Here is a 25,263-nt window from a genome sequence, read left to right as displayed (position 1 = left end):
TGATGGCGTTGAGCCCCCTGTAGTCCATGCAGAACTGGCTGGTCCGGTCCTTCTTTGGCACGAGAACTACAGGTGATGCCCACGCGCTCTTTGACTGTCGAATCACCCCCAGCTGTAACATCTCATCGATCTCTTGGCGCATAATCTGCTGCACCTGGTCAGAGATTCGATAGGGTGTTCGCCGTAGTGGGGCGTGATTCCCGGTGCTAATTTAGTCCTCCCAGGTCGGTTGGAGAACACGACCCAGAAGGGTTCCAGTGTGGTTTGCAACTGCAACCGCTGGGGTTCAGTTAACGAGGCGCTTACCTCCACGTCCTCTATGGACCCATTGGCCTTGGCTTGGGCCAGCATGTCCAGGAGGGTGTCTTCCTCCCCGTCTTCGGGCACGCTGTAGACCGGTAGAACGAAAGGTTCACGTTCGTGATGAGCCTTCATCATGTTGACGTGAAAGGCCTTTCGCCTACCCCAAGCGTGGTCAAGCGTGACCACGTAAGTGACCGGGTTGAGCTGTTGGTGGATGACGTACGGGCCCTCCCAGGCTGCCTGAAGCTTATCCGTTGGTACGGGGACCAGCACCCACACCTTTTGACCCACGTGGTAGGTCCGCTCCCGGGCGTTCTGGTCGTACCAGTGCTTCTGATCAGCCTGAGCCTGCGTCATGTTGTCATGCACCAACTGCGTCAAGGTCTGCATCTTGTCACGGAAGCGCATGACATACTCCACTATGGACACTTCAGAAGGGTTCGGCTCCTCTTCCCAGGATTCTCTTACCAACCCAAGGGGTCCCCGGACTCGCCTGCCGTAGAGGAGCTCGAAGGGGGAGAACCCCGTCGAGGCCTGCGGAACCTCTCGGTAAGCGAACAGCAGGTGTGGGAGGTACCGCTCCCAGTCGCGCCCTTGAGTCTCAACCAGCATGCGTAGCATCTGTTTGAGGGTACCATTGAAGCGTTCACACAAGCCATTGGTCTGTGGGTGATACGCACTCGATACCAGGTGCTTCACCTGCATTCTCTTACAGAGAGCCTCCATTAGGCGAGACATAAATTGGGTCCCTTGATCAGTAAGCATTTCCCTGGGAAATCCTACACGTGAAAAGATAGCCAACAGGGCATCCGCCACCTTATCTGCCCTAGTTGACGACAGAGCTACTGCCTCTGGGTACCGGGTAGCATAGTCTACCACAGTAAGGATGTATCGCTTTCCAGAGCTGCTGGGGACGGCCAGCGGGCCCACAATGTCCACCGCGATCCTCTGGAAAGGCTCCTCTATCACTGGCAAAGGGATCAGGGGAGCCTTAATAGCAGGCCCCGCTTTCCCCACCCTTTGACAGGTGACACAGGAGCGGCAGTAGTTTGACACATCTGTCCCCATCTTAGGCCAATAGAAGTGTTGAGACAGCCGGCCTTAGTTTTGCTGATCCCCAAGTGTCCAGCTAGCGGGATCTCATGGGCAATCCGCAACAACTCACCCCGGAATTGCTGTGGGACGACCAGCTGTCTTTCCCTCAACCACTCCTTTTGTGATTCTCTGGGTACTGTCTCCCGGTACAACCTTCCTTGTTCCCAGAACACCTTCTCCTTATCAGTCTCGGAGAAGCGCGTCCCGGCGAGTTGTCTCAAACTCTCTAGGCTCGCATCTGTGTGCAGAGCGGCCTGAAACTCCTGGCTAGGGGAAGCCAGAAGCGATGTCAGGGTCCCTTCCCCACGGGAATCCTCTTGGACCTGCTCTGGGTCCACCTCTGGTTCAGTCACAGTGGTGACTGAGGAGGGTCCGGAAGGCTGACAGTTATCTGCGTTCCGGGCACTCTGACTGCGGGTGACAGCAGCTACGTAGGCTGTCTCACCAGGGATTTCTACAGTCCCATCAGCCGGCGCTGCTATGGGCTCGACCTCCCCATCCACCCCCAACACTCCAGGGGCAGTGCTACTTATGGACCAGTTACCTTCCTCGGTGGCACTGGTCACTTTCATGGCATCACCTTCCTCACGGTTCCCATGCATCTCCCCATTTCCTGTAGCACCGACACTTGCCCCTGTTAGGGGTTCCTCAGCCGTCTCACTCCGCAGAGCGACGTGGCTGGGCACGCCTGTACCTATGGACACATTAACCTTCACAGAAAAATCATTATCAGGTTCAGCTGGCACAGGTACAACATTTTCACCATCAATCCTAAGAAAAAAATGGTTAATAGATGCATCATTACAAGATAAAGCATGGTCAGGTAACACATGCGATTTCCCATCATCATCATCATCATCAGGGTTAACGTTACCCTTATTAGTAGATTGGGGAGGGGTGTCAGGGACGTAGTATGCAACCAACCTCCCCAAATCAGTCCCCAACAAAACATCAGTGGGCAAATTATCAGACAGCCCCACTTTTTTCACCCCGCTCCCGGCTCCCCAATCAATAAAAACCCGGGCCATCGTTAAGGGACAGCTGATGCCCCCAATCCCAGTGACAGTTAGGGTTTTCCCCAGAATGAGTTCTTCAGGGGCTGCCAGTTCGGGTCGGATGAGGGTTCGTTCAGCCCCGGTGTCCTGGAGACCTATAGCAACATGGCCTCCCACAGTGACGTGCTGTACGTTGTCACACACCCTCCCAACCACACCACCCACCAAAAGAACTGCTGCATTAGGCCCAGGGGCCTTGGCTGGGGTGTTCTTCTGCTTGGTTGGGCAGGAGGGACTGATATGACCAGTCTGATTGCAGGTGTAACACTTGCGAGGTTCGGTGGTAGGTCTGGTGCTGTTGGCCACGGGGCCAGGACCTCTGGTGTGTTGGCTGGCAGGGACACTGGCGTTGGTTGCAAGCTTACCCCCTCTCCAGCTGGTGGTGACTGGCTTCCGCACTTCCGATCTACGGTTGGCCTCATAGGCATCGGCAATCTGCACTGCTTTCGTCACGTCTTTGGGTTCTCTGTCCATCACGAACTGTCGCACCTCAGCTGGGCAAAGATGAAAGAACTGGTCTTTGATCATCAGGTCTCGCAGCTGTGCAAAGGTGGTCACTGACAGTCCTTGGGTCCACTGGTCAAAGTGGGTCCCCAGTCCATGCACCACATCACTGTAACTATCATGTGGGCCACGTTGGAGGGTCTGGAACTTTCTACGGTACACCTCGGGTGTAAGCTGGTACTTTGCTATCAGGGCCTGCTTGATGGCCTCATAGTCTCCATCTTGTTCTTGAGGGAGGGCAGCAAACGCCTCCAGAGCTTTGCCTCTCAGCCCTGGTGTCAGGTATCGTGCCCATTCATCTGTAGGCAGCCGGTACTGTCTGCAGGCTTTCTCAAAGGCCCGCAGAAACGTGTCCAAGTCCCCGTCCTTCTCCATAACAGGAAAGTGATCGGGCCGGGGCTTAGGTGTCTGAGCGCTGCTGGGCTCACGGCTGGACTGGGACGACCCCTGCATTTGCAGTTGGGCTAACTGCAGCTGGTACTCCGGCTCCGCTTGCCGCTCGGCTCGCTGGGCCTCTCGCTCGGCTCGCTCATGGTATTGCTGAATCAGCTGCCGACGTCCCTCTAGGTCATCTGCGGCGCATTGTTGCAGAGCCAGCTGCAGGAGGAGGTCTGCACCCCCCTGGTTGCCAGTAGGGCCCGTATTCAGTGGTTGGACCTCTGCTGCAGCACCATGTTCGCTTGTGCTGGCTTCTGCGGCCTCTGGGCTCGGTGGCCTGGCTTGGTCTGCTTCAAATTGCACCAGTTCAGCGACCATTTGAGCCTTGGTCTTACCCTGGGGGTTCAGGCCATGGCACGTGCATATCCCAGCAAGAAAGTCCTTCTTCTGCTGGTTGTACCAGGCTTCCCCTTTCGCAGCCATGGTTGCCAAATAAAAGATAGGATAGAAAAATGAAGAGGAAGGGAGGGGATAATTACCCGTACACAATTGTCTCAAGACTAGTGTTGAGCGATACCTTCCGATATCGGAAAGTATCGGTATCGGATTGGATCGGCCGATATTCAAAAAATATCGGATATCGCCGATACCGATACCCGATCCCAATACAAGTCACTGGGACCAAAATATCGGAATTAAAATAAACCCTTTCTTTCCTTGTAGGTTCATTCTACATGAAGGAAAACAACTAAGAATAATGCAGGATGCATTTGGGGAGGTGGCGGAGACATTAAAGGCATAGAGGTTTAGCCCAATCAAATAGAATAGCATGATTTTTTTTTTTTTTAAAGACGTTCGGAGTGACAAAAATATTGACAATGTAAATTTTTTTTTATTTTGTCAGATATTGATGTTTCACTATTCCACGCTAGAGTTGAGCGACCTTGACCTTTTTAGAGTCGAGCCGGGTTTTGCGAAACCCGACTATGTCCAAAGTCGGGTCGAGTGAAATCGGCCGATTATGACGTAAAGTCGGGATCGACCGAAACACGAAACCCAATGCAAGTCAATGGGGCAGCATAGTCGGCAGTGAGTGGGGGCCAGGAAAACACCTAGAGTGGCCATTTTAATGTCAAAACCATCCATTCTTCTTAATGAAGCTTGTCAAGCGTAATTTACCTTATAATAATTGGAAGGCATTTGAAATTGGGGGTCATTTGGCTAAAGTTGTGGGGGGTAGGGCTGGTTCAAGTAATTAGTGGGCCCAGGAAATCTGGACCACGTCACGGCAGTGGAGCAGGGAGAGGTAAGTATTTCAACTTTGCAAGTGCTGTGAACCTGAGCAAGCAGGGGGGGCCCACTCGTTGGCATTGGCACTGGCACAGGGCCCCTCAAAGTACAGCGGTGTGTTTGCACGGCGGGGGCGCCTCCCACCGGCAGCAACACTTTTGCGTACTATGAGAGGCCCTGTGCCAGTGACGTCGCCAACTAGTATTCCTCCCCCCACCTGATGAAGGAACCTGCACTTTCATCTGCACCTTCCTCTTTGTCCCCGTGTAAGGTGGTATGGTATGCGGGAAGAGCAACCTGACTTTCAGCAGGGTCACAATGTTGTTGTGTAGCGTGCACGGGGAATGTTGCGTTATGGGTCAATGTACCAGCAGACTCATCTATCACTGGCTGGGCAATGGGCACGATGAAGTGGAAACACAGATATAGGCCCAAAGAAGAAAGTGGGCTAAATGCAGTTCAAAATTGGTAACACAGGAATAACCAGGGGGCATTGCAGTGGAGGACAACTGGAATGAGAGGCTGACACAGAGAGTAGGGCCAAATCAGTAAGTAGTCGAAATGCAGTTCAAAATTGGCAACCGTAGTAAACAGGCGGCACAGCTTTGTTCAGTGGAGGAGAACAGCAAGGAGTGGCAGACACCGATAGTAGGCCCCAAACCAACTAGTACGCCAAATGCAGTTGTTCCATTTAACCACAATTTAATGAGAGCCTGAAGATAGAAGCTCAGGAAAGGCAACCTGGGGAACACCTTGGAGTGTAACACACCATCTCTCTCCACCCCATACCCATTTTGTATGGCCTAATGCAGTGTACTTTTCTACAACTACTAAACGAGAGTCGGAAGACCGAAGCAATGGCAAGGAAACCTGGGGAACACCTTAGAGTGTAACACACCCTCTCTCTACACCCCATACCCAATTTGAAGGCCTAATGCAGTGTAGTTTCCAAGAACTACTAAACGAGAGCCGGAAGATCGAAGCTCAGGAAAGGCAACCTGGGGAACACCTTGGAGTGTAACACACCCTCTCGCTACACCCCATACCCAATTTGAAGGCCTAATGCAGCGTAGTTTCCAACAACTACTAAACGAGAGCCGGAAGATCGAAGCTCAGGAAAGGCAACCTGGGGAACACCTTGGAGTGTAACACACCCTCTCTCTACACCCCATACCCAATTTGAAGGCCTAATGCAGTGTAGTTTCCAAGAACTACTAAACGAGAGCCGGAAGATCGAAGCTCAGGAAAGGCAACCTGGGGAACACCTTGGAGTGTAACACACCCTCTCGCTACACCCCATACCCAATTTGAAGGCCTAATGCAGCGTAGTTTCCAACAACTACTAAACGAGAGCCGGAAGATCGAAGCTCAGGAAAGGCAACCTGGGGAACACCTTGGAGTGGAACACACCATCTCTCTACACCCCATACCCAATTTGAAGGCCTAATGCAGAGTAGTTTCCAAGAACTACTAAACGAGAGCCGGAAGATCGAAGCTCAGGAAAGGCAACCTGGGGAACACCTTGGAGTGTAACACAACGTCTCTCTACACGACGGAAGGGCTGATTCTTAGGAAGGAAGGCTGTTGGAAATAAGCATTGCGCGTCCGAGGGTGATTATATTCTTATTAGGTATATACTCACCCTCGGACGCGCCCTGCTTCTTTATTTGGAATGAATGTTTATTTGCAATGTGGTGTTGACTTTCTCTATTATTTTGGTAATTAATGATTTTATTATTTTCATTATTTTGCATCTTCTCGGCAATAATATAAAGAAGACGCGACAGGACAACACTCGGTGGATGCCATATGTGTGTTTTCAATTTAAAAAAACTTTCAGTTAACTACTTGCAGGAGAAAGTAATTGTAGCTGGTGGCCATTTTTAGTACTGTACCAGATTAGAGTTGTGTGTTTGTTTTTAATGTTAAAATGTCTGCATTTGATATCTCACCAGTATTTTCTTTTTTATAAGCAAAATACTTATTTTTATATTTTCTGATGTTGGTTCCAGGGGTACACGGCCAGCAGTGCCCTGGTCAGTGTAGTAGTAGTTGAAAGAATGGACCGCAGACAGGCATCGAAGGCCTAAAATAATAACACATGGCTGTAGGCAATTTTAAATTGGTTCCAGGGGTACACGGACAGCAGTGGTGTGGTCAGTGGAGGCCTAGTGGAAGGAGTGACCGCAGACAGGCATCGAAGGCCTAAAATAATAACACATGGCTGTAGGCAATTTTAAATTGGTTCCAGGGGTACACGGACAGCAGTGGTGTGGTCAGTGGAGGCCTAGTGGAAGGAGTGACCGCAGACAGGCATCGAAGGCCTAAAATAATAACACATGGCTGTAGGCAATTTTAAATTGGTTCCAGGGGTACACGGGCAGCAGTGACCTGGTCAGTGTAGTAGTAGTTGAAAGAATGGACCGCAGACAGGCATCGAAGGCCTAAAATAAAAAAATTGGGCTGGCTGTAGGCAATTTTAAATTGGTTCCAGGGGTACACGGGCAGCAGTGACCTGGTCAGTGTAGTAGTAGTTGAAAGAATGGACCGCAGACAGGCATCGAAGGCCTAAAATAAAAAAATTGGGCTGGCTGTAGGCAATTTTAAATTGGTTCCAGGGGTACACGGGCAGCAGTGACCTGGTCAGTGTAGTAGTAGTTGAAAGAATGGACCGCAGACAGGCATCGAAGGCCTAAAATAAAAAAATTGGGCTGGCTGTAGGCAATTTTAAATTGGTTCCAGGGGTACACGGGCAGCAGTGACCTGGTCAGTGTAGTAGTAGTTGAAAGAATGGACCGCAGACAGGCATCGAAGGCCTAAAATAAAAAAATTGGGCTGGCTGTAGGCAATTTTAAATTGGTTCCAGGGGTACACGGGCAGCAGTGGTGTGGTCAGTGGAGGCCTAGTGGAAGGAGTGACCGCAGACAGGCATCGAAGGCCTAAAATAATAACACATGGCTGTAGGCACTTTTAAATTGGTTCCAGGGGTACACGGGCAGCAGTGGTCTGGTCAGTGGAAGTCTAGTGGAAGGAGTGACCGCAGACAGGCTTCGAAGGCCTAACATAACAAAATTGGGCTGGCTGTAGGCACTTTAAATTGGTTCCAGGGGTACATGGGCAGCAGTGTATGGTCAGTGGAAGTCTAGTGGAAGGAGTGACGGCAGACAGTCTTCGAAGGCCTAACATAACAAAATTGGGCTGACTGTAGGCACTTTTAAATTGGTTCCAGGGTAACACGGCCAGCAGTGGCCTGGTCAGTGTAGTAGTTGTAGAAAGAAGGGACCGCAGACAGGCTTCGAAGGCCTAACATAACAAAAATGTCAAAACAATGGTATTGTCAGTGCCAGGCATTGAAGGATGTCAGCGGCTAGACTACACATTGGTGAAGCTGTGAGAGATAATTTTGCTAGTGGTAGAGCACTGTTTGAGCTGGGGGGGGGAACTGTCTTGTGGCCGGCGGTACAGGCACAGGGCCCCTCATATTACAACGGTGTGTCTGACGTTGGGTGCGCACCACCACCGCCAGAGACACTTTATTGTACTATGAGGGACCCAGTGGCAGTGCCGTCGACCAAAAGCGGCCACACCCACCTCTTCAGACAAACAGCACTCTCAAGGGTCCAAGCGCAAAGTGGCGATAGCACGGCCCCGTGTGGGGAGTTTGGCCATTTCGTGAGGTGGAAACATGTCGTATGCTGGACAATCAGGTGAAGAAAATTACGAGATTGGAAAAGTCATTCAGAATAGTCCACAGGCAAGACCTTTTCATAGGAAAGCTAGGTGTCAGCCGGGCAGGGTGGGGCAAAAGATTTTGAAATCCAGTTGTGGTTCATTTTAATGAAGGTTAGATCATCTACATTTTGGGTAGCCAGACGAGTCCTTTTTTCTGTTAGTATTGAACCTGCAGCACTGAATACTCTTTCTGATAGGACACTAGCTGCCGGGCAAGCAAGCTCCTGCAATGCATATTCTGCCAATTCTGGCCAGGTGTCTAATTTGGATGCCCAGTAATCAAATGGGAATGACGGTTGAGGGAGAACGTCGATAAGGGATGAAAAATAGTTTGTAACCATACTGGACAAATGTTGTCTCCTGTCACTTTGAATTGATGCTGCAGTACCTGTCCTGTCTGCGGTCATAGAAAAATCACTCCACAACCTGGTCAGAAAACCCCTCTGTCCAACGCCACTTCTGATTTCTGCCCCTCTAACACCTCTGGTCTGCTGGCCCCTGGAGCTCGTGTGAGAACGATCACGGGCGCTGTGTGCAGGGAATGCCAGAAGCAAACGGTCAACAAGAGTTGATTGTTTTGTTGCTAATATTAGTTCCAAGTTCTCATGTGGCATAATATTTTGCAATTTGCCTTTATAGCGAGGATCAAGGAGGCAGGCCAACCAGTAATCGTCATCGTTCATCATTTTTGTAATGCGTGTGTCCCTTTTGAGGATACGCAAGGCATAATCCGCCATGTGGGCCAAAGTTCCCGTTGTCAAATCTGCGGTTGTGCTTGGTTGAGGGGCAGTTGCAGGCAAATCTACGTCACTTGTGTCCCTCAAAAAACCAGAACCCGGCCTTGCCACGCCACCAATTTCCCGTGCCCCCGGGAAAGCTTCCTCATTAAAAATATACTCATCCCCATCATCCTCCTCATCCTCCACCTCCTCTTCGCCCGGTACCTCGTCATGTACACTGCCCTGACCAGACAATCGCTGACTGTCATCAAGGCTTTCCTCTTCCTCTGGTGCAGACGCCTGATCCTTTATGTGCGTCAAACTTTGCATCAGCAGACGCATTAGGGGGATGCTCATGCTTATTATGGCGTTGTCTGCACTAACCAGCCGTGTGCATTCCTCAAAACACTGAAGGACTTGACACATGTCTTGAATCTTCGACCACTGCACACCTGACAACTCCATGTCTGCCATCCTACTGCCTGCCCGTGTATGTGTATCCTCCCACAAAAACATAACAGCCCGCCTCTGTTCGCACAGTCTCTGAAGCATGTGCAGTGTTGAGTTCCACCTTGTTGCAACGTCTATGATTAGGCGATGCTGGGGAAGGTTCAAAGAACGCTGATAGGTCTGCATACGGCTGGAGTGTACAGGCGAACGGCGGATATGTGCGCAAAGTCCACGCACTTTGAGGAGCAGGTCGGATAACCCCGGATAACTTTTCAGGAAGCACTGCACCACCAGGTTTAAGGTGTGAGCCAGGCAAGGAATGTGTTTCAGTTGGGAAAGGGAGATGGCAGCCATGAAATTCCTTCCGTTATCACTCACTACCTTGCCTGCCTCAAGATCTACAGTGCCCAGCCACGACTGCGTTTCTTGCTGCAAGAACTCGGACAGAACTTCCGCGGTGTGTCTATTGTCGCCCAAACACTTCATAGCCAATACAGCCTGCTGACGTATGCCAGTAGCTGCCCCATAATGGGAGACCTGGTGTGCAACAGTGGCAGGTGCGGATGGAGTGTTTGTGCGACTGCGGTCTGTGGACGAGCTCTTGCTTCTGCAGGAGGACGAGGAGGAGGAGGAGGAGGGGGTGCGAACGGCTACAGACAACTGTTTACTAGACCGTGGGCTAGGCAGAACTGTCCCAAACTTGCTGTCCCCTGTGGACCCTGAATCCACCACATTTACCCAGTGTGCCGTGATGGACACGTAACGTCCCTGGCCATGCCTACTGGTCCATGCATCTGTTGTCAGGTGCACCTTTGTGCTCACAGATTGCCTGAGTGCATGGACGATGCGCTCTTTAACATGCTGGTGGAGGGCTGGGATGGCTTTTCTGGAAAAAAAGTGTCGACTGGGTAGCTCGTAGCGTGGTACAGCGTAGTCCATCAGGTCTTTGAAAGCTTCGCTTTCAACTAACCGGTAGGGCATCATCTCTAACGAGATTAGTCTAGCTATGTGGGCGTTCAAACCCTGTGTACGCGGATGCGAGGCTAAGTATTTCCTTTTTCTAACCATAGTCTCATGTAGGGTGAGCTGGACTGGAGAGCTGGAGATCGTGGAACTAGCGGGGGTGCCGGTGGACATGGCAGACTGAGAGACGGTGGGAGATGGTATTGTTGCCGCCGGTGCCCTAGATGCAGTGTTTCCTACTACGAAACTGGTGATTCCCTGACCCTGACTGCTTTGGCCTGGCAAAGATACCTGCACAGATACAGCAGGTGGTGCGCTAAATGGTGGTCCTACACTGCCGGAAGGGATGTTGCGTTGATGACTAGCTTCATTGGCCGAGGGTGCAACAACCTTAAGGGACGTTTGGTAGTTAGTCCAAGCTTTCAAATGCATGGTGGTTAAATGTCTATGCATGCAACTAGTATTGAGACTTTTCAGATTCTGACCTCTGCTTAAGGAAGTAGAACATTTTTGACAGATGACTTTGCGCTGATCAATTGGATGTTGTTTAAAAAAATGCCAGACTGCACTCTTTCTAGCATCGGATACCTTTTCAGGCATTGCAGACTGAGCTTTAACCGGATGGCCACGCTGTCCTCCACCAGGTTTTGGCTTTGCCACGCGTTTTGGGCAAGATACGGGCCCGGCAGATGGAACCTGTGGCGATGTTGATGCCTGCTGCGGCCCCTCCTCCTCCTCTGCTTCAGAACTGCTGCCGCCTGCACCCTGTTCCCCCAATGGCTGCCAATCGGGGTCAAGAACTGGGTCATCTAATAACTCTTCTTGTACCTCCTGCGCAACTTCGTCTGTGTCACCGTGTCGTTCGGTGGTATAGCGTTCGTGATGGGGCAACATAGTCTCATCAGGGTCTGATTCTTGATCAGCACCCTGCGAGGGCAATGTTGTGGTCTGAGTCAAAGGACCAGCATAGTAGTCTGGCTGTGGCTGTGCGTCAGTGCACTCCATGTCAGATTCAATTTGTAATGGGCATGGACTGTTAACTGCTTCACTTTCTAAGCCAGGGACGGTATGTGTAAAGAGCTCCATGGAGTAACCCGTTGTGTCGCCTGCTGCATTCTTCTCTGTTGTTGTTTTTGCTGAAGAGGACAAGGAAGTGACTTGTCCCTGACCGTGAACATCCACTAACGACGCGCTGCTTTTACTTTTACCAGTTTCACGAGATGAGGCAAAAGAGCTAGAGGCTGAGTCAGCAAGATAAGCCAAAACTTGCTCTTGCTGCTCCGGCTTTAAAAGCGGTTTTCCTAATCCCAGAAAAGGGAGCGTTCGAGGCCTTGTGTAGCCGGACGACGAACCTGGCTCCACAGCTCCAGACTTAGGTGCAATATTTTTTCCCCCACGACCACCTGATGCTCCACCACTACCACTACCCTCATTACCAGCTGACAATGAACGCCCCCGGCCACGACCTCTTCCACTAGACTTCCTCATTGTTTTAAAAACGTAACCAAACTAACGTTATTTGTTGCAGTCACACAACTTACACGGTGAGCTATAACTTCTGTATGATTTAGCTACCCCTTTACAGGTTGGTGAGACCACAGCGAAAATCAGGCCCAATGTTACACACTCTTTTTTTGGTGGCTGCAAATTAGAGAGATGCCCCACACGCAGGACTGTCACTGAAGCACAAATGTTAATATTAATGTCACACTATTATTTTTTTTTTATTTTTATTTTTTTCAGGAACACTTTAGAAACCCCCCAAAAAAAAAAAAATAGATTTTTGCAGGGAGAATTTAGAAAACAAATGTAACAAACTATATGCTTTCTATGGGCCACTGAGTGAGAGATGACGCACACAGGAATCAGGAGTGGCACACAAGCCCAGAGGCCAATATTTTTCTACCAATGATTGATGGAGTTATTTTCTCTGGTAGATTTTGGAACCCAAATCAAGGAAAAAAAATGTAGGCTTTCTATGGACCACAATTGGAGAGAGAGAGAGAGAGAGATGGCACACCCAGGAGTCAAGACTGGCACACAAGCAGAAAGGCCAATATTAATCTCCCACTGTTTTTTTTGGTTGTTTTTTTTTTTTTTTTTTTCAGGGAGACTTTAGAAAAAAAAATAATAAAAAAAATATGATTTTATCAGGAAGAATTTAGAAACCAAATAAAATAAAATGATTTTTTCAGGGAGAATTTAGAAAACAAATAAAACCAAAAATAGGCGTTCTATGGCCCACTGACTGAGAGATGACGCACCCAGGAGTCAAGACTGGCACACAAGCAGAAAGGCCAATATTAATCTCCCACTGTTTTTTTTGGTTGTTTTTTTTTTTTTTTTTTTCAGGGAGACTTTAGAAAAAAAAATAATAAAAAAAATATGATTTTATCAGGAAGAATTTAGAAACCAAATAAAATAAAATGATTTTTTCAGGGAGAATTTAGAAAACAAATAAAACCAAAAATAGGCGTTCTATGGCCCACTGACTGAGAGATGACGCACCCAGGAGTCAAGACTGGCACACAAGCAGAAAGGCCAATATTAATCTCCCACTGTTTTTTTTGGTTGTTTTTTTTTTTTTTTTTTCAGGGAGACTTTAGAAAAAAAAATAATAAAAAAAATATGATTTTATCAGGAAGAATTTAGAAACCAAATAAAATAAAATGATTTTTTCAGGGAGAATTTATAAAACAAATAAAACCAAAAATAGGCGTTCTATGGCCCACTGACTGAGAGATGACGCACCCAGGAGTCAAGACTGGCACACAAGCAGAAAGGCCAATATTAATCTCCCACTGTTTTTTTTGGTTGTTTTTTTTTTTTTTTTTTTCAGGGAGACTTTAGAAAAAAAAATAATAAAAAAAATATGATTTTATCAGGAAGAATTTAGAAACCAAATAAAATAAAATGATTTTTTCAGGGAGAATTTAGAAAACAAATAAAACCAAAAATAGGCGTTCTATGGCCCACTGACTGAGAGATGACGCACCCAGGAGTCAAGACTGGCACACAAGCAGAAAGGCCAATATTAATCTCCCACTGTTTTTTTTGGTTGTTTTTTTTTTTTTTTTTTCAGGGAGACTTTAGAAAAAAAAATAATAAAAAAAATATGATTTTATCAGGAAGAATTTAGAAACCAAATAAAATAAAATGATTTTTTCAGGGAGAATTTATAAAACAAATAAAACCAAAAATAGGCGTTCTATGGCCCACTGACTGAGAGATGACGCACCCAGGAGTCAAGACTGGCACACAAGCAGAAAGGCCAATATTAATCTCCCACTGTTTTTTTTTTTTTTTTTCAGGGAGACTTTAGAAAAAAAAATAATAAAAAAAATATGATTTTATCAGGAAGAATTTAGAAACCAAATAAAATAAAATAATTTTTTCAGGGAGAATTTAGAAAACAAATAAAACCAAAAATAGGCGTTCTATGGCCCACTGACTGAGAGATGACGCACACAGGAGTCAGGAGTGGCACACAAACCCAGAGGCCAATATTTTTCTACCAATGATTGATGTAGTTATTTTCTCTGGTAGATTTTAGAACCCAAATCAAGGAAAAAAAATATAGGCTTTCTATGGACCACAATTGGAGAGAGAGAGAGAGAGAGAGAGAGAGAGAGAGAGAGAGAGAGAGATGGCACACCCAGGAGTCAAGACTGGCACACAAGCAGAAAGGCCAATATTAATCTCCCACTGTTTTTTTGGTTGTTTTTTTTTTTTTTTTTTTTCAGGGAGACTTTAGAAATAAAAATAATAAAAAAAATATGATTTTATCAGGAAGAATTTAGAAACCAAATAAAATAAAATGATTTTTTCAGGGAGAATTTAGAAAACAAATAAAACCAAAAATATGCGTTCTATGGCCCACTGACTGAGAGAGAGAGAGAGATGGAACGCTTAGTACTGGCACACAAGCCCAAAGGGCAATATTAATCTCCCTTTTTTTTTCCAGGGAGAATTTCTGAAACCCAAAAAAAAAATAAAATAGGCTTTCTATGGCCCACTATTTGTGAGAGAGATGGGACGCTCAGGACTGGCACAGATGGCACGCTCAGGACTGGCACAGAAGCCCAGAGGCCAATATTAATCTCCCTTTTTTTCTGGGAGAATTTATAAAACCAAAAAAATATTTAAATAGGCTTTCTATGGCCCACTATTTGTGAGAGAGATGGCACGCTCAGGACTGGCACAGATGGCACGCTCACAACTGGCACAGAAGCCCAGAGGCCAATATTAATCTCCCTTTTTTTCTGGGAGAATTTATAAAACCAAAAAAATATTTAAATAGGCTTTCTATGGCCCACTATTTGTGAGAGAGATGGCACGCTCAGGACTGGCACAGATGGCACGCTCACAACTGGCACACAAGCCCAGAGGCCAATATTAATCTCCCTTTTTTCAGGGAAAATTTATAAAACCAAAAAAAAAATTAAATAGGCTTTCTATGGCCCACTATTTGTGAGAGAGATGGCACGCTCAGGACTGGCACAGATGGCACGCTCACAACTGGCACACAAGCCCAGAGGCCAATATTAATCTCCCTTTTTTCAGGGAAAATTTATAAAACCAAAAAAAAAATTAAATAGGCTTTCTATGGCCCACTATTTGTGAGAGAGATGGGACGCTCAGGACTGGCACAGATGGCACGCTCAGGACTGGCACAGAAGCCCAGAGGCCAATATTAATCTCCCTTTTTTTCAGGGAGAATTTATAAAACCCAAAAAAAAATAAAATAGGCTTTCTATGGCCCACTATTTGTGAGAGAGATGGCACACTCAGGACTGGCACACAAGCCCAAAGGCCAATATTAATCTCCCACTGTATTTTTATCAGGGAGAATTTATACACCCCACAAAAAAAAATACAGAAAAATGAAAAGGCTTTCTATGGCCCACTATGTGAGAGAGATGGCACACACAGGGATGGCACTCTAGCAGAAATGCCAAATTGCCAATCTTAATCTCCCACCAAAAAAAAAAAAAAAAAAAAAACAGGGAATGTCCTACAATTACTATCTCCCTGCCTGCAGTAATCTCAGCCAGGTATGGCAGGCAGCTACTATCTCCCTGCCTGCAGTAATCTCAGCCAGGTATGGCAGGCAGCAATAAGGAGTGGACTGATGCACAAATGAAATAAAAAGTGTGGACAAACAAAAAAGATAGCTGTGCAGAAAGGAAGGAACAAGAGGATTTGTGCTTTGAAAAAAGCAGTTGGTTTGCACAGCGGCGTACACACAGCAATGCAGCTATCAGGGAGCCTTCTAGGGCAGCCCAATGAGCTACAGCGCTGAGGGGAAAAAAAAAAAAAAAAAAAATTCCACTGTCCCTGCACACCGAGGGTGGTGTTGGACAGTGCAAATCGCTGCAGCACAAGCGGTTTTGTGGTTAATGGACCCTGCCTAACGCTATCCCTGCTTCTGACAAAGCGGCAGCAACCTCTCCCTAAGCTCAGATCAGCAGCAGTAAGATGGCGGTCGGCGGGAACGCCTCTTTATAGCCCCTGTGACGTCGCAGACAGCAAGCCAATCACTGCAATGCCCTTCTCTAAGATGGTGGGGACCAGGACCTATGTCATCACGCTGCCCACACTCTGCGTTTACCTTCATTGGCTGAGAAATGGCGCTTTTCGCGTCATTGAAACGCGACTTTGGCGCGAAAGTCGCGTACCGCATGGCCGACCCCGCACAGGGGTCGGATCGGGTTTCATGAAACCCCGACTTAGCCAAAAGTCGGCGACTTTTGAAAATGTTCGACCCGTTTCGCTCAACCCTATTCCACGCCCTTCCCCTTCTTTTTTTTTACTTTTCCCACACTTTCATCTTCATCATCATCAGCATCTATGACATCAACTTCTTCTTCACCTTATTCATCTTCTTCTTCATCTTCTACCTATTTTTTTTTTATTACATTCTTCACATTCATTTTATTCAACTATTATTATTCTTCCTATTCTACATATTCATTTCTTCAACTATTATTATTCTTCCTATTCTACTTCTTCATCATATTCTCATTTGTGACAGGCATTCCCGTAGTTGTTATCTATAAAAGTTTGAAGATTACACCTTCCGTTCTGCCTGTCACAAAAGTTACATTTGTCCGCGTTCAGTTTGGCCTGCAGCATCAGGCTTTTTTCAGGGGCACCACGAGGAGGAACGGACTCACCCCCATACACTGCTTAGTCTTCTTCTGCATATAATTTAGATAATATCTTTTGCTCTGATATTAAGTGTTATGCTTAATGTTCTTCTGCTCTTTGTTCTGCAGCCTCTTGTTTTTCTGCTTCTCGGTCTTCCATGTCATCGTCTCCAGGGTCGTCGTCTCCAGGGTCGTCGTCTCCACCGTCGTCGTCTCCGCCGTCGTCGTCATCGGGGTGGTCTTCAGGGTCGTCATCTCCAGGGTCGTCGTCATCTCAGTGGTTGTCGTCTCCGGTGTCGTCGTCATCTTAGGGGTGGTCTTCCGGGTCGTCGTCTTTAGGGTCTTGAACTTGGAAATGTAGCAGAAGGTACAAGAAGGCTGAGAAAATCCCGAGAACCAGCTGATGGAACTGGAACTCGGATGGCTACCCGAAGGTCCAAGAGCCAATGGAACTACCGAGGACCAGCTGACGTTACTGGAACCCGGTTACTAAGCAGGAGGTACCCGTGCTAAAAAGCACTACCAAGGACCGCCTGACGTTGGCGGAACTCGGATACCCAGAAGGAGGCACCTAAGCCAAAGGCTCTGCCCGGAACCAGCTGACGTTACTGGAACCAGGATGGGGAGCAGAAGGTACAAGAGCAAAAGACACTGCCGAGAACCAGCTGACGGTACTGGAACCCGGATGGGTAGCCGAAGGTCCAAGAGCCAATGGAACTACCGAGGACCAGCTGACGTTACTGGAACCCGGTTACTAAGCAGGAGGTACCCGTGCCTGAAAGCACTACCAAGGACCACCTGACGTTGGTGGAACTTGGATACCCAGAAGGAGGCACCTAAGCCAAAGGCTCTGCCCGGAACCAGCTGACGTTACTGGAATCAGGATGGGGAGCAGAAGGTACAAGAGCAAAAGACACTGCCTAGAACCAGCTGACGGTGCTGGAACCAGGTGGTGGACCCGAAGGCCCACAGGAGAGGAGAGAACAGCTAGGCCGCGAGGCAGCCGCAGTTACCGAACCCCAACAGTCCTACAGGGGGAGCTGGGCCTACTGGCACTACAGAACCAGCCTTGACTACCAGTTCACGCAGCCCACATAGGAAGCTCCTAAACTGGAGGCACCCTGGAGTTGGCTAACTCGACCGCACCACGACGGGGCAAGCATAGGCGTCTCAGTGAAGTTGACACAACCCGGAAACAGCTGACGGTGCTGAAACCAGGCTTGGCACGAGGGAGTACCTGTGACAAGAACACTGCCGAGAACCAGCTGGCGGTGCTGGAACCCGGATGCGTTGCCCCAGTGTGCAAGAGCCAATGGCACGACCGAGGACCAGCTGACGGTGCTGGAACCCGGTTACTAAGCTGTAGGTGCCCGCGCTTAAAAGCACTACCAAGGACCGCCTGGCGTTGGCGGAACTCGGTTACCCAGGAGGAGGCACCTAAGCCAAAGGCTCGGCCCGGAACCAGCTGACGGTGCTGGAACCAGGTGGTGGACCCGAAGGTCCACAGGAGAGGAGAGAACAGCTAGGCCGCGAGGCAGCCGCAGTTACCGAACCCCAACAGTCCTACAGGGGGAGCTGGGCCTACTGGCACTACAGAACCAGCCTTGACTACCAGTTCACGCAGCCCACATAGGAAGCTCCTAAACTGGAGGCACCCTGGAGTTGGCTAACTCGACCGCACCACGACGGGGCAAGCATAGGCGTCTCAGTGAAGTTGACACAACCCGGAAACAGCTGACGGTGCTGAAACCAGGCTTGGCACGAGGGAGTACCTGTGACAAGAACACTGCCGAGAACCAGCTGGCGGTGCTGGAACCCGGATGCGTTGCCCCAGTGTGCAAGAGCCAATGGCACGACCGAGGACCAGCTGACGGTGCTGGAACCCGGTTACTAAGCTGTAGGTGCCCGCGCTTAAAAGCACTACCAAGGACCGCCTGGCGTTGGCGGAACTCGGATACCCAGGAGGAGGCACCTAAGCCAAAGGCTCGGCCCGGAACCAGCTGACGGTGCTGGAACCAGGTGGTGGACCCGAAGGTCCACAGGAGAGGAGAGAACAGCTAGGCCGCGAGGCAGCCGCAGTTACCGAACCCCAACAGTCCTACAGGGGGAGCTGGGCCTACTGGCACTACAGAACCAGCCTTGACTACCAGTTCACGCAGCCCACATAGGAAGCTCCTAAACTGGAGGCACCCTGGAGTTGGCTAACTCGACCGCACCACGACGGGGCCAGCATAGGCGTCTCAGTGAAGTTGACACAACCCGGAAACAGCTGACGGTGCTGAAACCAGGCTTGGCACGAGGGAGTACCTGTGACAAGAACACTGCCGAGAACCAGCTGGCGGTGCTGGAACCCGGATGCGTTGCCCCAGTGTGCAAGAGCCAATGGCACGACCGAGGACCAGCTGACGGTGCTGGAACCCGGTTACTAAGCTGTAGGTGCCCGCGCTTAAAAGCACTACCAAGGACCGCCTGGCGTTGGCGGAACTCGGATACCCAGGAGGAGGCACCTAGGCCAAAGGCTCGGCCCGGAACCAGCTGACGGTGCTGGAACCAGGTGGTGGACCCGAAGGTCCACAGGAGAGGAGAGAACAGCTAGGCCGCGAGGCAGCCGCAGTTACCGAACCCCAACAGTCCTACAGGGGGAGCTGGGCCTACTGGCACTACAGAACCAGCCTTGACTACCAGTTCATGCAGCCCACATAGGAAGCTCCTAAACTGGAGGCACCCTGGAGTTGGCTAACTCGACCGCACCACGACGGGGCAAGCATAGGCGTCTCAGTGAAGTTGACACAACCCGGAAACAGCTGACGGTGCTGAAACCAGGCTTGGCACGAGGGAGTACCTGTGACAAGAACACTGCCGAGAACCAGCTGGCGGTGCTGGAACCCGGATGCGTTGCCCCAGTGTGCAAGAGCCAATGGCACGACCGAGGACCAGCTGACGGTGCTGGAACCCGGTTACTAAGCTGTAGGTGCCCGCGCTTAAAAGCACTACCAAGGACCGCCTGGCGCTGGCGGAACTCGGATACCCAGGAGGAGGCACCTAAGCCAAAGGCTCGGCCCGGAACCAGCTGACGGTGCTTGAACCAGGTGGTGGACCCGAAGGTCCACAGGAGAGGAGAGAACAGCTAGGCCGCGAGGCAGCCGCAGTTACCGAACCCCAACAGTCCTACAGGGGGAGCTGGGCCTACTGGCACTACAGAACCAGCCTTGACTACCAGTTCACGCAGCCCACATAGGAAGCTCCTAAACTGGAGGCACCCTGGAGTTGGCTAACTCGACCGCACCACGACGGGGCAAGCATAGGCGTCTCAGTGAAGTTGACACAACCCGGAAACAGCTGACGGTGCTGAAACCAGGCTTGGCACGAGGGAGTACCTGTGACAAGAACACTGCCGAGAACCAGCTGGCGGTGCTGGAACCCAGATGCGTTGCCTTGCCTATTAAAGATTGTCTTCCTAGAGCCCCAACTAGCGGTGTTGGAGCAAAGGGTAAGCAGGGGGAGATGAGTGTAGGCCGAAGCCTGCACTGGAGGCAGCTTTGTGTCTGCGTTGCGTTTGCAGGACACTTTGCCGGCTACACACTGGGGGAACAGCTGGCGTTGCTGAACCCCACTAACACAATGGCGTGTGTTTTTCTCTGTGCAGCTAGCACTTGCGGGCAAAAACTAGCGATGTTAGAGCCCGTGTTGAAGCAGGAGGAGGAGGAGAGGAGCAGAGTGTAGGCCGAAGCCTAGTTGAACCAATTTCAAAGGAAACCTTTAACCCCCCCCCTCAGGTGTTACAAAGTACAAGAGACACACCTTGTGCAGTATTAATGCTGCACAAGTGAAAGGTTGCTCTATTAATTTGTCTACTTGCACATGCTGAATGAAAGACATACACAATTTACCCCATTCTACAGTCAAACTGTAGTGGATGCGTGACTTGGTTTTTTGATGAGACGCAGCACAGGTGTCCAAAATAACGCCTTGGTGCTTGGCGCAGCTTCCTGAGCGTTGTTATTTGCTGTACAGGAGTCTGCGCTCTTGTGTTATCCCTTGGCAATGCCCTGTTAGCGCTGCCCATCTTATGACATCATTTCATGTTGGCCGGTGCGGTTAACGATGGCCATAAATCCCAGACCCACAGTGTCTTTTCATAAAGCCACACTGCGGTGCTGGGATTCGTGGCCTTGAGCAGTAAATATTTTGGCCGCTCACACACGTCCTTACACCTGCTTCAGACTGGGCGGCCTCTGCTGATCCCTTCTCGCATGCCGCGGCCATGAGGCTGCACAGTCTGAAGAAGGCGGAAGGAGATGAGTTAAGACAGGCGAAGATATGCACTGCTCGTGCCCATCAATCACACCCTCGCAGTCAAAATAATTAAGACAACGAGGAGCATTTTATTCAGGCAGGGCGGACGAACAGGCGCAAGTAGCCAACCAATGATGTCAGAAGACGGGAAGCGCTACCAAGGGGGGTGCTGCGTATCATTAGAAAGGAAAGTCACACCTCAGGGACAGTGGAATGGTCTCAAAGAGACACATTTTGTACGTGTTGAGTTCCACGTGGGCAAGGAGAAAACATCAGCCACCTTGTACAAATGCAGCAGTACTGCTGTACAAGGTGGCTGTTATACATAGAAACACCTGGGGGTGGGGGCCAGGCTCCCTTCAATTTCAGTTCATGTGCCTGCGTGGCGTTTGCAGGTCACGTTGCAAGCTGCACAGCAGGGGAACAGCTGGCGTTGCTGAACCCCACTAACACATTGGCTGGTGTTTTTCTCTGTGCAGATCGCATGTCCGGGCAAAAACTGGCGGTGTTTGAGCCCAGGGTCAGCAGGAGGAGGAGAGGAGCAAAGTGTAGGCCGAAGCCTGCACTGGTGGCAGCTTTTGGTCGGTTGTGCCAGCGTGGCTTGTGCTGGACACGATGCCGGCTACACAGCGGGGGAACAGCTGGCGGTGCTGAACCCCACTAACACATTGGCTGGTGTTTTTCTCTGTGCAGCTAGCATTTCCGGGCAAAAACTAGCGGTGTTTGAGCCCAGGGTCAGCAGGAGGAGGAGAGGAGCAAAGTGTAGGCCGAAGCCTGCACTGGTGGCAGCTTTTGGTCGGTTGTGCCAGCGTGGCTTTTGCTGGACACGATGCCGGCTACACAGCGGGGGAACAGCTGGCGGTGCTGAACCCCACTAACACATTGGCTGGTGTTTTTCTCTGTGCAGCTAGCATTTCCGGGCAAAAACTAGCGGTGTTTGAGCCCAGGGTCAGCAGGAGGAGGAGAGGAGCAGAGTGTAGGCCGAAGCCTAGTTGAACCAATTTCAAAGGTTACCTTTAACCCCCCCTCAGGTGTCACAAAGTACAAGAGCCACTCCTTCTGCAGCATTAATGCTGCACAAGTAAAAGGTTGCTCTATTAATTTGTCTACTTGCACAAGCTGAATGCAACACGTACACTATTTAGCCCATTATACTGTTAAACAGTAGTGGAGGCGTGACTTGTCTTTTTAAAGAAAAGCAGCACAGGTGTCGAAAACAACACCTTTTTGCATGGGCGCAGCTTCCTGAGCGTTGTTAGTTGCTGTACAGGAGTCTGCGCTCTTGTGATCCTTTGGCCATGCGCTGTGAGCGCTTCCTGTCTTATGACCTCATTTCATGTTGGCCGTTGCGGTTAGCGGTGGACATGAATCCCAGACCCACAGTGTGTTTTCAAAAAATCACACTGTGTGGCTGGGATTCGTGGCCTTGTGCAGTAAATATTTTTGACGCTCACACATGTCCTTACACCTGCTTCAGACTGGGCGGCCTCATCTGATCCCTTATCGCCTGCCGCGGCCATGAGGACACCCAGTCTGAAGAAGGCGGAAGGAGATGAGTGAACACAGGCAAACATATGCACTGCACATGCCCATCAATCACACCCTCGCTGTCCAAAAAAATAAGACACCGAGGGGCGTTGTTTCGAGCAGGGGAGATGCACAGGCGCAGCCAGCTAACCAATGATGTCAAAAGACGGGCAGCGCTAACAAGGGTGGTGCTGCGTGTCATTACAAAGGAAAGTCACACCTCAGGGACATTGTAATGGTCTCTAATGAGACACATTTTGTACGTGTTGAGTTCCACGTGGGCAAGGAGAAAAAGTCAGCCACCTTGTACAAATGCAGCAGTACTGCTGTACAAGGTGGCTGTTATACATAGAAACATCTGTGGGTGGGGGGCAGGCTCCCTTCAATTTCAGTTCATGTGCCTGCGTGGCGTTTGCAGGTCACGTTGCAAGCTACACAGCAGGGGAACAGCTGGCGTTGCTGAACCCCACTGACACATTGACTGGTGTTTTTCTCTGTGCAGATTGCATGTCCGGGCAAAAACTAGCGGTGTTAGAGCCCAGGGTCAGCAGGAGGAGGAGGAGAGGAGCAAAGTGTAGGCCGAAGCCTGCACTGGTGGCAGCTTTTGGTCGGTTGTGCCAGCGTGGCTTGTGCTGGACACGATGCCGGCTACACAGCGGGGGAACAGCTGGCGGTGCTGAACCCCACTAACACATTGGCTGGTGTTTTTCTCTGTGCAGATAGCATTTCCGGGCAAAAACTAGCGGTGTTTGAGCCCAGGGTCAGCAGGAGGAGGAGAGGAGCAAAGTGTAGGCCGAAGCCTGCACTGGTGGCAGCTTTTGGTCGGTTGTGCCAGCGTGGCTTGTGCTGGACACGATGCCGGCTACACAGCGGGGGAACAGCTGGCGGTGCTGAACCCCACTAACACATTGGCTGGTGTTTTTCTCTGTGCAGCTAGCATTTCCGGGCAAAAACTAGCGGTGTTTGAGCCCAGGGTCAGCAGGAGGAGGAGAGGAGCAAAGTGTAGGCCGAAGCCTGCACTGGTGGCAGCTTTTGGTCGGTTGTGCCAGCGTGGCTTGTGCTGGACACGATGCCGGCTACACAGCGGGGGAACAGCTGGCGGTGCTGAACCCCACTAACACATTGGCTGGTGTTTTTCTCTGTGCAGCTAGCATTTCCGGGCAAAAACTAGCGTTGTTAGAGCCCAGGGTCAGCAGGAGGAGGAGAGGAGCAGAGTGTAGGCCGAAGCCTAGTTGAACCAATTTCAAAGGTTACCTTTAACCCCCCCTCAGGTGTTACAAAGTACAAGAGCCACTCCTTCTGCAGCATTAATGCTGCACAAGTAAAAGGTTGCTCTATTAATTTGTCTACTTGCACAAGCTGAATGCAACACGTACACTATTTAGCCCATTATACTGTTAAACAGTAGTGGAGGCGTGACTTGTCTTTTTAAAGAAAAGCAGCACAGGTGTCGAAAACAACACCTTTTTGCATGGGCGCAGCTTCCTGAGCGTTGTTAGTTGCTGTACAGGAGTCTGCGCTCTTGTGATCCTTTGGCCATGCGCTGTGAGCGCTTCCTGTCTTATGACCTCATTTCATGTTGGCCGTTGCGGTTAGCGATGGACATGAATCCCAGACCCACAGTGTGTTTTTAAAAAATCACACTGCGGTGCTGGGATTCGTGCCCTGGTGCACTAAATATGTTTGCCGCTCACACATGTCCTTACACCTGCTTCAGACTGGGCGGCCTCATCTGATCCCTTATCGCATGCCGCGGCCATGAGGACACCCAGTCTGAAGAAGGCGGAAGGAGGTGACTTAAAACAGGCGAACATATGCACTGCACATGCCCATCAATAACACCCTCGCATCCAAAATATGAGACAACGAGGGGCGTTGTGTCGGGCAGGGCGGACGCACAGGCACAGGCAGCCAACCAATGATGTCAGAAGACGGGCAGCGCTAACAATGGGGGTGCTGCGTGTCATTAAAAAGGAAAGTCACACCTCAGTGACATTAGCATTGGTCTCTAATGAGACACATTTTGTACGTGTTGAGTTCCACGTGGGCAAGGAGAAAACATCAGCCACCTTGTACAAATGCAGCAGTACTGCTGTACAAGGTGGCTGTTATACATAGAAACACCTGGGGGTGGGGGGCAGGCTCCCTTCAATTTCAGTTCATGTGCCTGCGTGGCGTTTGCAGGTCACGTTGCAAGCTACACAGCAGGGGAACAGCTGGCGTTGCTGAACCCCACTGACACATTGACTGGTGTTTTTCTCTGTGCAGATTGCATGTCCGGGCAAAAACTAGCGGTGTTAGAGCCCAGGGTCAGCAGGAGGAGGAGGAGAGGAGCAAAGTGTAGGCCGAAGCCTGCACTGGTGGCAGCTTTTGGTCGGTTGTGCCAGCGTGGCTTGTGCTGGACACGATGCCGGCTGCACAGCGGGGGAACAGCTGGCGGTGCTGAACCCCACTAACACATTGGCTGGTGTTTTTCTCTGTGCAGCTAGCATTTCCGGGCAAAAACTAGCGGTGTTTGAGCCCAGGGTCAGCAGGAGGAGTAGAGGAGCAGAGTGTAGGCCGAAGCCTAGTTGAACCAATTTCAAAGGTTACCTTTAACCCCCCCCTCAGGTGTTGCAAGGTACAAGAGCCACACCTTGAACAGCATTAATGATGCACAAGTCAAAGGTTGCTCTATTTAATTTTGCTCCTTGCACACGCTGAATTAAACACGTACACTATTTAGCCCATTATACTGTCAAACAGTAGTGGAGGCGTGACTACTAGTCTTTTTAAGGTGACGCAGCACAGGTGTACAAATTT

The sequence above is a fragment of the Ranitomeya imitator genome, chromosome 1, assembly GCF_032444005.1.
Source record: "Ranitomeya imitator isolate aRanImi1 chromosome 1, aRanImi1.pri, whole genome shotgun sequence".
Taxonomy (NCBI): Eukaryota; Metazoa; Chordata; class Amphibia; order Anura; family Dendrobatidae; genus Ranitomeya; species Ranitomeya imitator.
Note: the sequence above shows the minus strand (reverse complement) of the source record.